General features: G+C 41.7%; 1 protein-coding gene across 1 annotated transcript in view; it reads left to right on the top strand.

Annotated features, from left to right (window-relative positions):
* The window catches only part of RASGEF1B (RasGEF domain family member 1B), a 415,260-nt gene that overhangs the window by 222,387 nt on the left and 180,372 nt on the right, over nt 1–12,501 (top strand). The gene's annotated exons all lie outside the window — the stretch shown is intronic.

The following is a 12,501-nucleotide window of genomic DNA, read 5'->3' on the forward strand; positions in this document are numbered from 1 at the left end:
ACTATGACAGATTATACAGACAAATCTGATTTTAAAGTGCTACTGCATTTTGTCAGATATTTTTTAACTGCTTACCAACAGGATTGGTGATTTCTGGTTTTGCTTAGGTCAGTGGTAATATTGCATTGGTACCTGACAATTTTTCTGACTTTCAACACCACTGGCTACATTAATTTCAGGCCCTCTGTAAAATGTAAACATAGAGCAGTCGGTTCAAAAAGCAGAGGGAAATGCCATCACATGTACTAAATATGAAGTGCTATCCTTTCATTTGCAGTCTTCCAACGTGGTGGTATTTTTCATTTGCTCTTTATAAGGTGACATTTGGAGAAACATTAGGTTTTGGGATAAATATAATTATTTCTCTCTGTATTGTGCAATATTACCCTTAAATGTAAATCTCAGAGTTTCTGACATGCATGCAGACTCACTGACATCATAAAACTAATATTTAATAGCTTGTGCATGCATGTCTGTGTATTTCATTCTTACCAAAACCCTAGACACACTGCACTAAGAACTCGAATGCTTCCATTTCACTACTTGAGGAAGCACGTTCTCCCAACACTTTCTATTTTCACCTGATTGCTGAGAATGGAAAGACTAAATGGAAACAGAGCTGCATCCTGCCCTAACTTTTCATTTCCTTCCCTCCATTTTGACATAAGTGATTGCTTATAGGAAAGGACCATGAGTAAAGAAGGGGAGGTTTCTTGGTTGTGGGTGTTTCTTAAAACACTACCTTTCTTTATATTACGACCCAAGCACAGGTTGAAATGGAAATGGCCGTGATCTCCGGAGGCCATTGTCATTCTTGTTTATTTGCTCGCAGACAGAGCACGCTTAGTTTTGAGTTGGATTTAGTCTCTGAACTAGAGATGTTATGCTTGGACTTTCTGAATACCACATGCAAGTAGGAGTGGCAAGTGTCTAGTGTGTGTTTCTCTTCTATGCCTGTGTGCCCTCCACAGCCCTTATTAAACAAGATTTCCCTTATGAAGCAACACTTATGGATAAAATTACTTAAAATGGCACCAATAGAGCGATTTTTTTCCTAAACGTGGCACTCTTTTAAGCCCTGAATCCTCAGCAAGTGCCCAGAAGATGCCACGGAGGTGGTCCCAAATGTCAGAGTGGACCTGCAGCAAAGACCAAAGTGTTTGTTGCCAAAATGTCACCTAGAGGGGTATCCACTGTCATTTATTTATAGCTTGATCCTTCACATCACCTATATGCATTTTTTTCTTTGCATGGAAAAAAAGCACAAATATAAATGAGACACACAGTATCTTCAGATAGTTGCAAGTTTTTATGTCTTTCTTTTCCTACTCCCCACTCAAATTCAAGCTCTTTTTCTTTTATTTGGAAGTGCATAATACCACAGTATTAACTCAACATCAGGAGATACTGCTTACAAAATGGAGTGAGGGCATTCCCTGAGCACAGGTGATTGAAACAATTCCATTTTTTTTTTTAAAGAACACTTTTAAGAGACCAAGAGATAATACAGGAAGTAAACACTCACATTGTTACAATAACAGATCCTGTAGACAAGCCAGGATTCCAAAGTGGAATTAAATTTTCTCAGATTGGATTTTTTCAATTTCTGACACCACATATTAAGCCCCACAAGGAGTGATATCTGAATGCAGAGCCAGGAGTAAGCCCTGAGCACTGCCAGGTGGGGCCCCAAAACGAAGCAAACAAAACAAAGTGATGCCAAAAGCCCAAAACAAAAACTGAAGTGATTGCCAATGATGAATCCTTCAGTCATATCCACTGTCATCTTGGGATTAGGGTCTACAATTTGGAATCCCTAAATTCTCCCTAATTTGACCAGGAGAGTTTTTAAGGATGTTCCAGGTATTAAAATTCTCATGTAGAAACTTAAAATTAAGATTTAAAAAATTTCTAAAACCCAGGGAATGAAGCAATAGTATCATAGGTATGGTGCTAGCCATGGTTCAATCTCCAGCATTCCATATGGTTCCCCAAGCTCCACCTGGAGTAATTTCTGAGTGAAGAACCATGAGAAACCCTTGAGCATCGATAGATGTGGCCCTTCCCCCAAAAAACAAAAAAAAAAATTCTAAAACGGGCAGAAATAATTATTTATAATCTATTTCTGGGGACTATGAAAGTTCATTCCAAATAAATGAAACAGTGTGTCATAGAAATGGGTAAATTGTAGAAATGGGTAAGACTTTTTTTTTCCAGAGATTAGACAGTCAAAACAATTGAATTATTTTGGATGTAAATGAATAGATAATAAATAAGCTTGGAATGTTTGATAGTAAGGTACTTGCCTTGCATGTAGCCAGCACAGTTTATGTGGTCCCTGGAGCATTGCCAGAAGTGATCCCTGAGCCCAGAGCCAGGAGTAAATACCAGATGTAGCCCCCCAAATGAAAATAAACTTTCTTTGATATTGTTCAACAATTAGTTGTGATAAGAGCAATAAATAGGATCTGTTTAATCTACAGAATCCTGAATCTTTGTATAACAAATCTTTGTATAACAGAATTCTTTGTATAACAAAGAATCATGCTGTTTCCACCTCTCTCCTGCCTATTCTTTAAGATCTAACAGCACGAAATTCTTTTGGTGGACACAAAACCTAACCATGTATTTTTATTACACACCCTCCCTCTTTTTGAACACTTATGATATTTTCTTTTCCAGAAACACCTGAACCTCTTTTTTGGTCCCCTGCTCACGCTCCTGCTCTGACTTCTTTGACTTTCATGAGGGTTTCTTTTGTGCTCTTGCTGACTTGGTGAGTTCCTGAGGGTGAAAGAACAGCTTTGTCACCTGAGTATCCCCAACACATCCTTAGTGTTGATAAGAAGAACATCTCTCTTTCGTATTTCCGCCTCTGCTTTGTTGCTGATCATAACGGCACCCCTCTGGATACATCCTTTGAAAATCTTTCTTGTAGGCACAGCCTAAAAGCTCTATAAGACTTCTGTCCCAAAACCTTTCTTTCTTGCTATGATTTCTCTTTTTTTGTTTCTGTTTTTGGGCCACACTCACCGATCTTAAGGGGTTACTCCTGGCTCTGGACTCAGGAATTACTCCTGGTGGGCTTGGGGGACTGGACAGAATGCTGGAGATTGAACCAGGGTCGGCTGTGTGCAAAGCAAACGCCCTACTCACTGTTCTATAATTCTGACCCCGATATGACTTCTCTTTTTTAAGATGCCTTACATTCGTTTGAACTGTAACATGACTAGGCATCTTAGACTGAATCACTTTAAGAATAAGAATGAGGGGCTGGAGTGATAGCACAGCGGGTAGGGCATTTGCCTTGTATGCGGCCGATCCAAGTTCAATTCCCAGCATCCCATATGGTCCCCTGAACACCGCCAGGAGTAATTCCTGAGTGCAGAACCAGGAGTAACCCCTGTGCATCACTGGGTGTGACCCAAAAAAAGCAAAAAAAAAAAAGAATAAGAATGAATTTTCTCAGTTGTGTGAATTTTCTCAAAGTGTGAAATCAAGGTGTCTTCAGATTTGTCTTCTTCTGAGACATTTTTTTTCCTGGCTTGTAGATGGCTGTCTTCTTTCCCTGTCTTCACATGGTCTTCCTTTCATATGTATCTGTCGCTGTCACTGTCCTCCTGTTGTTCATCGATTTGCTCGAGCAGGCCCAGTAACATCTCCATTGGAGACTTTTGTTGTTACTGTGTTTGGCATATCGAATACATCACAGGTAGCTTGTCAGACTATGTCGTGCAGGTGAGATACTTTCAGTAGCTTGCTGGGCTTTCCGAGAGGGGCAGAGGAATTGAACTCGGGTTGGCCATGTTGGCTGTGTGTAAGGCAAACGCCCTACCACTGTGCTATCGCTCCAGCCCTCATATGTATCTATGTCCAAATATTCTCTTCATCTAAAGGCATTGGGCCTGGAGGAATAACACCGTTTTTTTAAGGTTTTAATTCAATGAATAGTAAATGTATAATTGTGATTCTAAGGTAAAAGTTTGGGTACCTGTCTTGCAAGTATCTGGTCACAAGTTCAAATCCCTGGTGTTCCACATGTGCCGAGCAAGACCCTGGCAGCTCAGTTGCTTGATCATTGGTGTTACAAGCAGTATTCTGACACATTACAACCAAGTGTATCTAAGCCCCTCAAAAGAAGAGTTGCAGACACTCCCCCCCGCTCTGTGAGCATTGAACCTTAATAGCTGTGTGAGCACCATGGCCAGGAAGTGCAGGAAGTGTAATATCTGGCGGAAGCACCAAAGCTAAAGAGAACAAATCTCTGTAAGCCCCCATGACTGCGTGTTCAAGCGCCAGTACATGCTCAGTGTTGATATGATGCATTTTTAATGCATCAGCACCCTGCTGATGTGTGCAACCTTCCTCTCACCCAGTCACCACAACAGCAGATGGAAAGAGAGAATGGGACAGGAATAAAATTAAAATCAGAGCTAGTTATAAGTATTAGGATACTGCCTCCAAATATAGTCACATTCGGATGTGTAGAGGTCAGAATTCCAGCATTTGAATTGAAGGGACAGGTTAGTCCATAAGATGTCACTTACCCATTTGGTCCTACCTCCCCGCCCCCTCCACACCCCCCCCCCCCCCCAATGCCAAATGGACTCCACATCTCCTAGCATCCCCTGTCTGTAGGAATGCTGGTTATGGTATCCCAAACTCTCTCTCTTCCTCTTTTAAGAATTCCTGTTGGATTCTGACCTCTTAAAGCCCAGATTTCTGGGATCATTTCGAATATGAAGTTAATTTCCAGTGACTCACGAGGACTGTGCCAGAAATAGGTGAACTGGTTCTTCCCGCATTTGATGTTTTTTTCATATTCTATTTCCATCTCTGTCTTATCTTTTTGGAACTCTTAGGGCATTTTGTGTCCATATCATACAAGTAAATGAAGTGTTGTGTGGTGTTACATGTCTTGGTTTTGATGTTCCAAAGAGGCAAAATATTTTTTATGTATTGCTGGGTGAGTGCTTCCAGATACATTTCTTTACCTGAGCTTCTTTAGAAAATTATATGCGATATTTTTATTGCTGAAATATAGCATATTTTAAAGGGTTCACATATAAAAAAGTATTAAAGTCAGAACTTCAAACTAAATAGCTTGACTTTTTCCACTGTATTATTGTTTTATTATTTATAAGGTTCTTTGCATCAGGCATAAATTTATGGTATAAGCATTTGATTTTATGAAGGATGGAGCAAGGAGTTGGTATGTTTTGTTTTGTTTTGGAGGTGCAAAGGATGAAACTCAGGACCTCATGCTTGCAAAGTCAGACTCTCTACCACTGAGCCCCTCTACCAGTCTCATGAAGTTAGTATTTGATTAACTCATAATTGATTACTTTAAAAATTATCTAAAATACTCTCCAGGTTTTTTTGGTTTTAATCCTAAGTTTTATTCTCAATAAATTTTGTAGCATTGTAGCATTGTCCTCCTGTTGTTCATTGATTTGCTCGAGCGGGCCCAGTAACGTCTCCATTGTGACAATTGTTACTGTGTTTGGCATATTGAATACATCATGGGTGGCTTGCCAAGTTTTGCCATGCGGGCGAGATACTCTTGGTAGCTTGCCGGGCTCTCCGAGAGGGGCATAGGAATCGAACTCAGGTTGGCCAGTTCGGCCATCTGCAAGCCAAACTCCCTGCCCTCTGTGCTATCGCTCCAGCCCATACGTATAATTATGATGATAATGTAAAAGTTTGGGAAATTTTTTAATTAAAAGGGAGCAAACTTAAACATCTGAATGATGTATTTTACCTCTTATAATTTTTCTAATCTATAATTATAGTTTTATTAAAATATTTAAGCCTTTAACACCTTTAAACAAAACATCTTATAAACATGACACAGATAAGTTCTGATACTATGAGGGTTATTTGTTTATTGACAATAAGAAAATAAATCTATTGGGACTAGAACAATAGTACGGTATGTAAAATGCTTGCCTTGCATGTGACCAACCTGGGTTCAGTACCTGGCCTTGAGTTCAGTCAGAAGTGGTCCCTGAGCACAGAGCCAGGAGTTAGCCCTGAACACTGCTGGGTGTGGCCCTCCTCAGTAAATTAATTAAATAACTGTTTATTCAGTTACATATATATCCGATGTTTCACTCTAAAGATGGCACTGTGGAAGAATAGCAACAAGACATGTCATGAACATTAAAAATCTTAGTGTTAATTATTTAAATTTCCTTGGGTAAATTCTACGTTAATTTCAATCCTCTGATGCTGGTATCATTCTATTTTACATTTAAAATAGGAGAAACTGAGGCTTAGCAATATTTGACTGCTGCTTAGAGATCACCAAACAAACAAGTCAGAAGACTTAAGTGTCATCCTGCGGCTCTGACTCTATGCTTATTGTTTCATTGTGACACAAACTGAAGAAATGACAAGCTAGAGAGATAGTCAGCAATTACTCATTGAAACCAGGAGCATATTGGAAAGAGGGACTTAAAGTCTATGAAGCTCATAAAAGTTGTGTTGTATTCCTTTGGTTGGTCATCTGACACAATTACTTAACTTCCATGGTCCTTAGTGTCTTCACCTATAAACATGAAGTTAATTGTGGTAACCGCCTCATAAGGGCTGCAAAAAAAGAAAAGTAGCATAGGGCGCGCGTGTGTGTGTGTACATACATATGGGTTATATCTGAGTCATAGCTGTGAGAACTTGTCCAACCCTTTGGGAAAGCTACAATTGTATAGTAAATAACAAGAGCCATAAAAATGTCTGTATGTCTGGCACAGGAATTCTACTTCTAGAGATATATTCCAAAGAAATAAGTCCACAGACAGAAAGCAGTTTGGTAGTTGTACAAAATGTGAAAGGAAGATTCAGCATTCCCAGCCCTATATATACAACACAGGGAAAAGAGAACTTTCCCGAAATACTTGGTGGGATCACTTAAATACCTGTACATGAATGTTCTTAGGTTCCTTATTCATGATCACCCCAAAGTGGAAACCAGTGAAATGAATGAATATATATATATAAAACATGATATATTTATTCAATGAAATATTTTATAAATAAAAAATGGTGAAGTGACAATGCCTGCCAGAACATGATTTTGAGAACATTATACTAAGTGAAAGTCACTAAAGGCCACATATTGATGATTCCATGAATATACAATGTTCAGAATAAGAACCCAAAAAGAGAGAAAGTTAGATCGTCATTTTTCTGGGGTTTCATTAGCAAAAGAATGATGATAAGTGACTACTGAGAGCTAAAGGGTTTCTTTTGATCAGAGACTAAAATACTCAAAAATTATGTTGCAGAATACCTACATCGTGCTGTGAGCACACTAAGAAACACTGAATGCTGCTTTATTTATAGGGGCAAAATGTATGGTAGGTGAATTATATCAGTAAAATGATGCTTTAAACCCCCCAAAATTACAGAGAAAATTAAGTAGTCACTATACCTATCAAGTTATCAGATAGATACATTATGCTCTGTCCGGCGGGTGGAATATGATGTAGACACTAAATATTACGAATTCATATAAGATGTAACGATGCAGAAAACGTGTTACATGATAGTGGAACATGGATGCGTGAGATGCAAATGAAGTTAAACATACATGGATTTGGAGGAAGGTGGCAAGAAACTCAGAGAAGGGGCCTGAAGAAATAGAACAGCCTTGAGCACCACCAAAAACTACCAAAACCGTTCTTTTGAGTCAGAGCATCTGGTGAAGGGCGACCCCCTGCTGCTTCTTCAAGGCCCACTGGGGGCTTCAGCAGCCTTAAGGTTCTTATTCATAGCTGCCTTGCCTTAGGTTCCGAAGGTTCTGACTATGCATAGAACATAGGAAAGGGAGGGGAAAACGCAGGGACCCCTAAAAGTTATAGTGTAAAATATCCAAGAAAGGGAAAGATAGGGGCTGGAGTAATAGCACAGCAGGTAGGGCGTTTGCCTTGTACATGGCCAACCCGGGTTTGATTCCCAGCATCCCATATGGTCCCCTGAGCACCACCAGGAGTAATTCCTGAGTGTAGAGCCGGCCAGTAATTCCTGTGCATTGCCAGGTATGACCCAAAAACCAAAACAAAACCAAAAAAAGGGGGTGGGAGATAAATGCAAACACAGACGGCAGTTTTTCAACAATTTGGATACCAGGGGAGGTTCTGGAGAACCTCTGAATAGGACCGAGCGGGACAGGATTCTGTACAGAAAAGGAGAAAGCGTAAGCACTGAACCAACCACCCGACCCTCCAACTTCCCCTGTGATCTTCACTCTGCCGGTTCTGAGGGGAGGGGATTTTTATACACCAGAGCCAGTGTCAGTCTGTGATAAAAACCCCAAAAGGAAGTGGGAAAGCTTAGCAGTAGGCACAGTTAACTAAAGTTCACCAGAATTGTACTTGAGTGTGGAAAAAGGGAGGAAGTCTGGTCAAGCCTGAGTGAGTCAACATTTAATGGCCCTCCACCCAGACCTCCTCCCTTCCAAGGCCACCTCACCTCTGTCTGCATGCTTGACCCTTCCAAGAAAGGAAACTCAGCTGGGCTGGGTGGGGTGAACCCACGGCTCTGGTGGGGGAGCCTCTGTCAGCAGGTTGGGGGGACCAGGGGGCATGGGGAAGAGAGAGGGACCAGCCAGAGCAGTCATCCGGATACTTCCTTTCTCCGGAACTTTCTCTCCCTTCGTTCCCGTGGTGTGTTCAGAATGTCACAATTCCCTCAGCAGCGAGGCCTCTGAAAACCACGTGTGAGTGGAGCATAACAAGGAGCTAAAACGTTATTTCACCGTTCTTCGAAAGCCTTCTAGAGATTTCGAGCATGGTTGCTTGTGTCCTGGATAAATAATGGAGAGAAGAATGGCCATCCCTGGGGCAGAATCTGCTTCTGTCTCAAAAAGGACCACATTTTCCTCCACCCAGGAAGATCAGGCAGTTGATGGACCCCAGTGTCTAAGTGCACTGTGGAGTGTGAAAGCAGGATGTCCGAGGAAGCAGGCACTCTTTCCTTTAGAATGATCAGGATTGGGATTATTGGAGTCACCCAGGGACACCCCTTTAAGTAGATGCCATCTGGACTGACAGACATACGGCTCCACCAACTAACAGAACCCCAGGCGACCCCTGTGTCTTCCCTCAAAAATTTGACATGATGGGGCTGGAAAGATAGCACAGAGGGTAGAGTGTTTGCCTTGCATGCGACCGACCTGGGTTTGATTCCCGGCATCTCATATGTTGCCCCGAGCACCGCCAGGAGTAATTCCTGAGTACAGGAGTGCAGAGCCAGGAGTAACCCCTGTGCATTGCTGGGTGTGATCCAAAAAGCAAAAAAAAAAAAACAAAAAAAAAACAACAAAAAAAAACCAAACAAACAAACAAACAAAAAAACCAAAACCAAAAAACTTTGACATGATTTCTGTCCTTTTGCACTGGAACTCGCCATTCTATTTCAGGCACCAGGATAAACACTGAAGGTTATAATTCGAGTTCAAGGCCTTCGCTGCCTTTTTGGTCTCCTTTCAGGAATTCAGTCTTAGAAAGGAACACCAGGCAGCCACCATGTGAAGCTCTCTGAGCACTTCTGTAGCTTCTGGGCCGTGCTCTGAAGAGATGGAAAGGCGAGAAGGGGGCAGTGACTGCCCTCATTTTGCAGAGTTGGAGCAGATAGCTGATTGGCCTGTGGCGCTAATGACTTTTCTCTGATTCTCTGCTGTTGTATTTGAGCCACATTCATCTGCAGGACAAACATCGCCAACAGTAGCCAATAGTAAAGTGGATGTGAAATGATCTGCCCGCAGCCACTCTGCTGCCCTCAACCACAGCAACAGCAAAACCCTATGTGAAAAGCCCCAAGTGAGGGGATTTAAGGGAAAGGGGAAATGCTATATGCTGATCCCTATAGTTCCATCACTGTTGGTTCAGCATGCAAAGACATTATTTCAAAAATTCTCTTGGGGCTAGTTAGATAGCTCCAAGGGCTTTGTTCATGTTTGTGTCTTGCATAAAGAAGGCTTCAAATCTGATCCCTAGCGCCCCACATATGGTCTGGTGGTCCCCAGCTAAAAATTTAGTCTGAGCAACACCATATCGCCGGCCAGGGACTGAATACTAAGGTCCACACCATCGTGTTGAGTACATCTGAGTGTGACCCTCAACCCAACCAAGGTCTCCAAGTATACTGGGGAAGCTGCACCCCACCCCTGCACCTGCAAACAAACAGAACCACACATTCCTTTCAATACGTGATCCAGAATTATCCAACAAATAATTTATAGATAATAAATCTCTGTGTGTGCCACAACTGCTGGGTTGGTTGTTTTAGTCTTTAAGTATCCATAATACGAACGTGCCAAGGGAATCTTCACTCTCAAAAAAGTAAATCAGTCTGTACAACAGCCTTAGAAAGCTAGCTGCACGTTGCCATAGCAACTGGACCAGCCTCAGAGGGAAGGGCAGAGTTCTTTGGATTCCTCAACTGTATCTGCAGATTGACTTTCTTTTAGCCGAATTGTGTTCCTGATCATCAGCAGTGCACATGTTATTTTCCTTTAAAAAAAAAAAAGCAGCTATAATCTCAAGTTGATTTATTTTGGCCACTTTCCTGGTCCCGTGCAGTGTCATTTTATCTCTGGAAGGTGGCATTTGGCAGTGGGATCCTTTGGAACTTTCATTCATGCGTTCACTAATATGGTGGGGACGTGGGCCAGCAGACTTTGATAGTAATTAAACTGTGATGCCTGCAACAGGACCTACAAAAAGGAGTCTTGCTCCTCTCAGTTTAACCCCTGATGGGCAGAGATTCCCTTCTCTTAGACTTGGAGTATTATCCCAGTTTTCAGAAGAGGGACAAAGTCAGGGGTTTGAACGGCTTCTCCTAAGTGCACGCTGCACGACCCTGCATGCTCCCAGGAATTTTGCTTTGTCTTTCTGGGCCACGGGTATCTCCACAATTAGCCTCAAAATCCCCTGCAAGAGGTGTATAAATAATACAAACCACTTTTACAGGCAGGGCCTCCCTTGTTGAGAGTACAAGTAATTTGCCCAAGGTGAGGTAATTAGTAACAGCAGGGGTAGGGATTCCACAGGGCCAGACTCCATTCCTTTCTTAGATCCACTGGAAAAAAAAATCTGCTTTTCACGAAGGAAATGCCACCAATTAATGGACAGCAGGAGGTGGGGCTAGGTCAATCCTTGCTGGTTCATTTTTGAAGGTCCTTTTTGTTCTATGGGATTACTGGTACCTCCAGTGAAGGGGATTTTTGTTGTTGTTATTTGCTTTCAATAACAAAGCCTCTTTAAGTCTCCTTTGGCAAGATTGAAAAGAGTAAAAAAGTGTGGTGTGGTAATTAGAGGTGAGGGTTTGGAGAGAGTCAGTCTGGTGGGGTGTTTTGGAAACAAGTTTCCCCATACACAAAAAGATTCATGAGACAAAAAAGAACTGTGTGCTAATAAAAAAAAAAAGAATCACATAGGATATGTTCTTAGTCTTAGTAAGTTACTCCAACCAGGCCCAGAGCGAGGGCCTTAGGAAAAGCAGAAGTTTATTTCTCATGGTTTTGTAGATGAGAAGTCCAAGGTCAAGTGTCACCCAGGTTGGGTGATGGTTGTCTTCTGGCCTGCAGAGTACCCTCAGGTGGCCAACACACAAGCTCTCTGGGTCCTCTCTTATAAGGACTCCCATCCATGAGGACTATCATCTCCCAGATCATACTTGATTGCCACCACCTTGGGGATAAGGATGTTACCAAATGTCCTATACAGAGACACAAGCATTCCACCCACAACCGAGTTAGATTGTGCAACATCGTGCAGGATGCAGGGGTAACTAAAACAAGAACCCTGCCTTTCTAGTAGCTGTGTTCCCAGAAGATAGTGACAAGTGCTCTAATAATAGCACACGGTCTCTGTGGTGGGAGAAATTTATTCTGAGTCTACTCTGAGGAGAGAAAAATAGCAAGAAATGTTTCTTAAGGAACTGACCTAGACTTTGTAGCACAGGTAGGAAATCACAGGCAGATAGCGAGGAAAGGCTATTTTAGGAACCCAGAATAGTGCAGATTGGAGCCTGTTCAAGAAAAACAAAGCAACCAAAAGTGGTTTAAGGTTTAAGCTAATTGTAGGATAAAATTGGAACTTAAGTAAAAATAAAACCGTTTAAAAAGTCATTGGGAGCATTTTGAGAAGCAAGTAGAGAACTTTAGACATTACCCAGTGTTAAATCGGAGATCTGAAAACCAGAAGTTTACCTGTGGTCATTGTTTTTATGCAAGAAGGCATTAGTGAAGTTTATTTACTTAAAAACAAGATTCAAACCTTTTCATCAGCCACTTTAACGATCTGCCAGTTTGGGGCTGATAGGACCAAATCCAAGAACCACATACAACTAGTGCCAAACATGACCCAGAAATGGCATCAAGAAATGCCAATCACTGATTGGATTAGGAATATCTAACTGAGATAGGAATATCTTGGGTTGAGGGGACAACACAAAGGACTGGTGTGCATGCTGGCACCCCAGGTTTTGAACCCACAC

Source organism: Sorex fumeus, unplaced genomic scaffold (assembly GCF_029834395.1).
Source record: "Sorex fumeus unplaced genomic scaffold, SorFum_2.1 ptg000013l, whole genome shotgun sequence".
Lineage (NCBI taxonomy): Eukaryota > Metazoa > Chordata > Mammalia > Eulipotyphla > Soricidae > Sorex > Sorex fumeus.